Genomic DNA, 6664 nt, shown 5'->3' with positions numbered 1-6664 from the left:
TAGCTCCTTCCATTCAGACGGACTGAGACATAAACCGGCTCCTGGATGGACCCAGAGGCGCAGACACATCAATGGATGTGGATGAATTGCATGATTCTCCATCTAAATACAAAGTCCAGGCTTTGCGTAGGATGCCCAGCAGCCGCAAGATGCCATCCCACAATTGACTCAATCACCACATACCCATCACCATCCTAACAACGACGGACATCGCAAAGGTGAACACCTAGGTCGAAAGAGCCGTCTTATCTCCACAGTAGGGTAATGTGCTCATTCTTAGAGTCCAAAGAAATGTACAGGTGTCAGGAGATGGTAGGCCAAGACGGCGGAGACTGGGTCAGCCGATTGCCAGCCGTGAAGCCGGTATGTCAGAGGGATGAATCTCTCAGAATTTCACAGGGAAATCGGCATCTCACAGTAGAAGTCAACATCTTTCTGTTTCCACGGTTGATTTTGCTAAGTATTCCCTTTAAGTTCTGTGCTTCAGTCACCGTAATGGAGTTGCAGTCCTGGTAACCTAAGCAATCCAGGATTTTTTGACCTGGGTGAATAGCTGAGTAAGATTCTCTTGAATGTCCCCGAGTCCAAAGTGTCCTGTCCCCTAGGTCCTAACAAGCTGTGTGCAGGGCATTTTGTTCTGACATACAGAATCCCTCTATGGGATTTCTTACAGGAATTAGAGGGAATTTTTTACTTTGTTCTCTGTCAGAATCTAATAACAGACATTGACAGGAAGCAAGACGAGCTAAATAAAGGATTTCCGAAATGCGAGTTTTGGCCAGTTTCACTTGTGCTTCCCTGGGGAAGTCGAGTGTACTTTGTGGAAAAGAACATGACAGCAGCACCCAGGTGCCCTGCCCTGGGTGAGTTTTCAGATCGCAAGCTCCTGGTTTTTTCCTCAGTGTCTACATGCCCCGATCTGCCTCCTACACCTGAAGGTAGAGGCTCCTATCTCCCGCCACTAGACTGAGAGCTAAAGATTATAGAACGCCTAACCACATCTTGAACTTTCTTGTCCCGTGAAACGAAACAAATTGAAAGGCAAGTCAATAAGACAGGGACAATAGAGAAGTAAGGGAAAGAGAAGACAGAGAAGACGCAGAACATCACAGGAGTTGTGCTGGTGTTGGTGATACTGGTGGTTAAGTCATTACCCAGAAAGGCTTCCCGCAGGTCACTCACTGAGTACTTGCAGTAACTTTGTGGATGTTCTAGTATCCTCCTGACAGTTGGAAGAAGCTGAAAGAAGTGACTTCAAAGTATAGCCCCTCTACAAAAAAGGTGTCTTCCCACTTAGAATGGCATATGACACAGAAGGTTCTAGAAAGAGAAGGAAAGGGACAAAGGGAGAGAGCCAGGGAAGGGCAGAGGCATACCAGTGAGAGCTTCATATCAGAAGGTGACAGGATGTGTCAACAGAAAGTCTGGGTCTGAGCTCAAAAGCTACTCACTTCCTTGAGTTTCAAGTTCCTCCACCGAAAGCCCCTTGAAAGGGTCAAATGAAGGAAACTTCCTTGAAAGGAGAAAATAAAATATAACCTATGAGCACCATGTAAAGTGGCAAACCCCAACACACATCTTGCTCTACACCTGAATCTAAGATCTCAGGTCTGTCTAAAACCAAGTTGGCAATTCGCTGAATAGAGGCACCAGACAGTGGGAGAGAAACTCGACTCCTCATTATTCAGACCATGGTCTATTTGTCACATGTTCATTTAAGCACTTGTAAGTCACCGTGTGATTTGCTCAAATCCCTCTGTAAGGAAGATATTATCACCTCCACTCTACCTAGGAAGCAACGGAGGGCAGAAAAGTCAAGTGCTACTAAAACTCTGAAGATTATGAGAAGGTTGATGAGGCCCAAGGTCTTTCTGTGGACAGGTTGGAGAGGCAACTAGGGTAATTTACCAGAACATTCTTCAAACAGAATCCTTTTATAGTAACCTAGCTCTATAGATAATATGCAAATTTTAGAGCACTTCCTGGATTGGCTGGTTTCAGTGTACTTGTTTTCACTTTTCACTCTTGCCTGCTCAGCAGGCAATAGGCAGATAGATAGTAGGCCCTTTGCAATGCTCAGAAAATTCTAGCCTCCTCTAACCGAGAATGAATTGTAAAAAGTGTCTCCTATTTCAGTTGTGCGTATGCAACTATTTTTATTCCTATAGAAGAAGAGCTATAAAACCAAAGCCTAGAAAAAAGTCTCAACATGGTAATTTCTTCTGTATTTATACACAGCTGATCATATATTTTTTAATGATAGCAAGAAAGGAAATCATCATTACAGGAGGGCTTTCAGGTGAAAAAACAGTTAAACTAAGGGCTTCATCACTTCTGGAAAACTTTATAATGTAGCAAGGAGACTGGGTCTGTGCTTCCTCTAGATAATTGGCCTTGATTTCCCCTGATTCTTTCTCTAGATGGTGTGCTTTTCTGTCAGGTTTAAGTGTCCTTCTCTGGGTTGCTTTGCTCACATATAACACAGTTGTTGGGTTTGATTCCATACACCTTGTGTGGCTTTGGCCTATATAAGCTTTGTGTTAGCTGCTTTCAGGGCTGCTGGTCTTTGAGGCATGAATCATCCTCTGTCTCTCCAATAGAGACTCATAATTTGGCCTTTTCAGTGATGGCGTCTCTGTTTCTCACTACTGAGTTTCCTTAGAACAATAATAAGCCTTATGGTGTAGTGAAAAAAATCATAGTATCATAGTAACTCATTTCTTTGTACCCTCTTTCCTTTCTCTTCCCTTTCTTTCCCTGTTACACACACACACACACACACACACACACACACACACACTCAAGACTTCCAGGCTCTGGTAAAAGTGCTACCAGGTAATAAATTAACCATGGGATATATTAGTCTCTAGGCTGGTCCTTACATCTATAATGTAGGATCATGATTTCAAGTGTTCTCTAAGAACGAGAGAGAAAGATGTGAATGTCTAGCATTCCGAGCATAATGAATGCATGCCTATTACCGTAGTTAACAACAGGGAAGATTTTGAAAGCAATGGAGCGTATGACATGAAGCTAATGTAGTCAACTTATGCCAAAGCCTAGATACCATCCATTCAGCACTGCTTGAAGTGAATCTCAGCTTCTCAGCTCTGTGTAAAGTATCCGATCTTGGTGAACCTTGCCAAACGTGTTCTCAGCAGTTGCACTTATATAGGCAGGCTCCCTCTTCCCAGAATTTCTTCTCTCTTCACACAAATGCATGGCACAATTGCTTGCCACAGTCACAGAGGGCAACAAGGGAATATGAAATGAAATGCAAATTAAAGCAACCCTAATGTTCGAATTTTAGGTAGAAGGTAAGGGCAGAACTCAGCTTAAGCCAGGCCAGCTACTAATAATGTGACCAAGCAGGGTGTTAGAATGTTTGAAGAAGTATTTATCTTCTGTAGCTATCTTTACTGACCTGGCCACTAAGTAATTTGTGGATCCCATCATCAGGAACTGCTGGATTGCACCTCAGGCGTTATTGCCGTAAGACTCCTCATTACCTGTCAACTGTGTTCTGCCATTTTGATTTTGAATGTGCCATTTAAACCTAAGACATTCACCAAGCCTAGTGACTGGGGAAGCAGAACCGTAGTATCAGCACTGTACACAGAGGCCCCCGAGAGCTGCTCTGTTTGCTTTATCACATTCGGACCAGTTGTAAAGAAATGCTAGCTGCAGACCTGAACTCATTCACGCATCCTGACAAGATCCCAAATCTACAGGTGCCTTAGCTTAGCCTTCACAGCCTCCAGAAGGGTGAGAAATATTTTTTTTGTGTGTTTAGGAACCCATAGTTTCTTATGTTCTGTAACAGGCACACCTGTGAAGGCACACGAGGTTAAGACATTGGCATTTCACAGAACTCCAGGGAGGCCATTTGACGTCGCAGTGGTTCTAGAGCTCTCTGGAGATGAGCGATCCACTGTCTATAGATCCGTATGAGCTGTTATTCTTCATAACTCACTGGGGAAGTGGGCCACAGAGATTTGTGCCTAGGTATCACTTGTTGTGTGTGTGTGTGTGTGTGTGTGTGTGTGTGAGAGAGAGAGAGAGAGGTCATCAGTAGTTATCATGCTATAGTATTCTTATGAGTCTGTCTCAAAAAGTTTTTTGCTCACCAAACTGGACACTATTTTACAAGTAGCAGCCCCCCATGGAAAGTTTGCCAATGAGCTATGAAGTGCATGAAGGAATAGTTACATTTCAAGACAGAGAAAGTTCTGGAAAACATGCATACCAGTCTAGGAACCTGGGGCACATGGATATGACCACTATAAAGTGGGTCCTGATTAAAATGCACTTCTTTGTACTTGTACCAACATTATTTTAATCGCCACACAACATTTTTTGTCATACACACATAACGGTTGTGGTAACTAGGCTTTAACAAACCCTCACATGGTATTGATGAAATAAACATTTTTTATCTGTTATTTATCATTGTTAGCTATTATTATGGATTACTGCATGCTGGATTACTTTCTGTGGTGGTATTCCAACGACAGTGACTGTTCACAATAATGACAGTGACTATTCAATTTCTTTTCTATACACAGCATTGTATTAGTTGACTTATACATAGCTATCTTCCATAATTTTCATAGACTGGCAAAATTCAGAATGCAATCGTGCTATATTAAGACTAAGAGATTCCAAATTTGCCCAAGATCATGTGGCTAAAAGGCTGATAAACATTCCCACCCATCTTCCTAGTACTAATTTTTTTCTGCTTGAAACTGAGTCAGCAGGCATAAGAATTCTTTAAAGGCCCCATAGCACAATTATCCAAGTTTGTGAGTTTGGCTGTTAAGAAGGGGTCAAGACAAGGGCTTTTGTGTAATTTCATCAGGAGTAGTAAATTCACTATCTGTACTGGATAGAACCAGTTACACAGCATAGAAAGCTAGTATTTTTACCTGGAAACCCAGTGGTATTAAGTCCATATGATCTCTAGCATGGTTGTCCTCAATGCCCAGTTTAACTGTGCCACTACAGAATGTATACACAGTGTTGATTCTGCCTCTACTGCTAGTGTGACAACAGTCTTCAGGTGTACTAACCAGTCAATTTCTGATCTAACCCCCAGTGTACTCGGCCTGTGTGTCTGGTTCTGGAGACCCGGCTACTGATACCAGTGCTATGCATGGCAGGTTACATATGTTACTAGAAATTTCAGAACTCCCACTCCTTTGCTTTCCCACATTCCTTTCTCTCTGGCTGAAATGCCAACAACAATCTCTTATTCATATTATTTTATGACTCATAGGTGATTTCAAGGTCCACAAAGAAGGGACATATATATTTTAAATGGTTCTTTCTTTATAGCCAGTGTCTGGCACATAGTAGGTTTCAGTAAATATTTGCTCTGGACTAATTCAAGTTCTCTCTCTTTCTCTCTCTCTCTCAATAAAACAACCAAAAAACAGCCCATTTTATGGAAAAAAATCCCCCAAGTCCTGGAAAACTTGCTCCCTTGGGGCCTCAATACTGTAACTGCCACATTGTTGCAATTACATTATTTGCTTCCTAGTCTTTCTCTGGGGCTAGGACTCTGAGCCCTTGAGTGGCAGAGAGGAGATCTTACTCAAACTTGGATGCTTAATATGGAGCCCAGGGCCTGGCTTACAGTAAACCTTCCTAGACTTCCTGGAACTGCAAACACTATTCTAAAGCAAGCCCATGAGGAAAGCAGAGCTTCTGTGTTAGGGTGCTCGTTTTTTAAGGAGGAAGAAACAGGGACCTAGGGAGAAGAAAATAATCTCTGGACTCTGTTCTTTTCTTTTTTTTTTTTTTTTTTTGCCAGTCCTGGGCCTTGAACTCAGGGCCTGAGCACTGTCCCTGGATTCTTTTTGCTCAAGGGTAGCACTCTGCCACTTGAGCCACAGCACCACTACTGGCTGTTTTCTATATATGTGGTGCTGAGGAATCGAACCCACGGCTTCATATATACAAGGCAAGCACTCTTGCCACTAGGCTATATTCCCAGCCCAAGGACTCTGTTCTTTTTTCCTACATTAAATCAGAGGCTAGAGGTGGAATTCAGGTCTCTCCAAATACCTAATTATGCAAAGATGGGGGCGGGGGGAGTGGCCACTCAACTTAGGTGACTACCAGGACTTTTCCACCAGACTCATCAGCAAAGGTTGCCCAGGGACCATTCTTGCCTTGGGGCATTTGTCTGCCTGGCTGAAGCAGGGGGCCATTGGCTTGCACTTAAGACTGGCTAGAGCTGAGAGCCAGTAGTTTACACCTAAAGACTCAAAAGCCTGAGATCTGAGGATCACAGTTGGGAGCCAGCCCAGATAGGATAATCTATACAACTCTTAGCTCCAATGAACTACAAAAAAAAAAAAAAATCAACAACAACAACAGAAGGTGTGAAATGGAACTGTGGCTCAAGGGGTAGAGTGCCAGCCTTGAGTGAAAAACTAAAGGAGAGGCCCTGAATTCAAGCCCCATTACGGGACAGACACACACACAGACTGGCTAGTATGTGACCATGTCAATGACCCTAGCATGAGGGATTAAGATTCAGGCAGGGATCCCAGATTCCAGCTTCCCAGGGCTGTACATCCGTGTCCTCTCTCCATGTCATGCCTGCCTCCCGGGGGAACTGGCACCCAACAGACAAACTCTTTTCCTCAGAGTGAGCATC

Source organism: Perognathus longimembris, chromosome 8 (genome assembly GCF_023159225.1).
Source record: "Perognathus longimembris pacificus isolate PPM17 chromosome 8, ASM2315922v1, whole genome shotgun sequence".
In the NCBI taxonomy this organism is placed as follows: domain Eukaryota; kingdom Metazoa; phylum Chordata; class Mammalia; order Rodentia; family Heteromyidae; genus Perognathus; species Perognathus longimembris.
Note: the sequence above shows the minus strand (reverse complement) of the source record.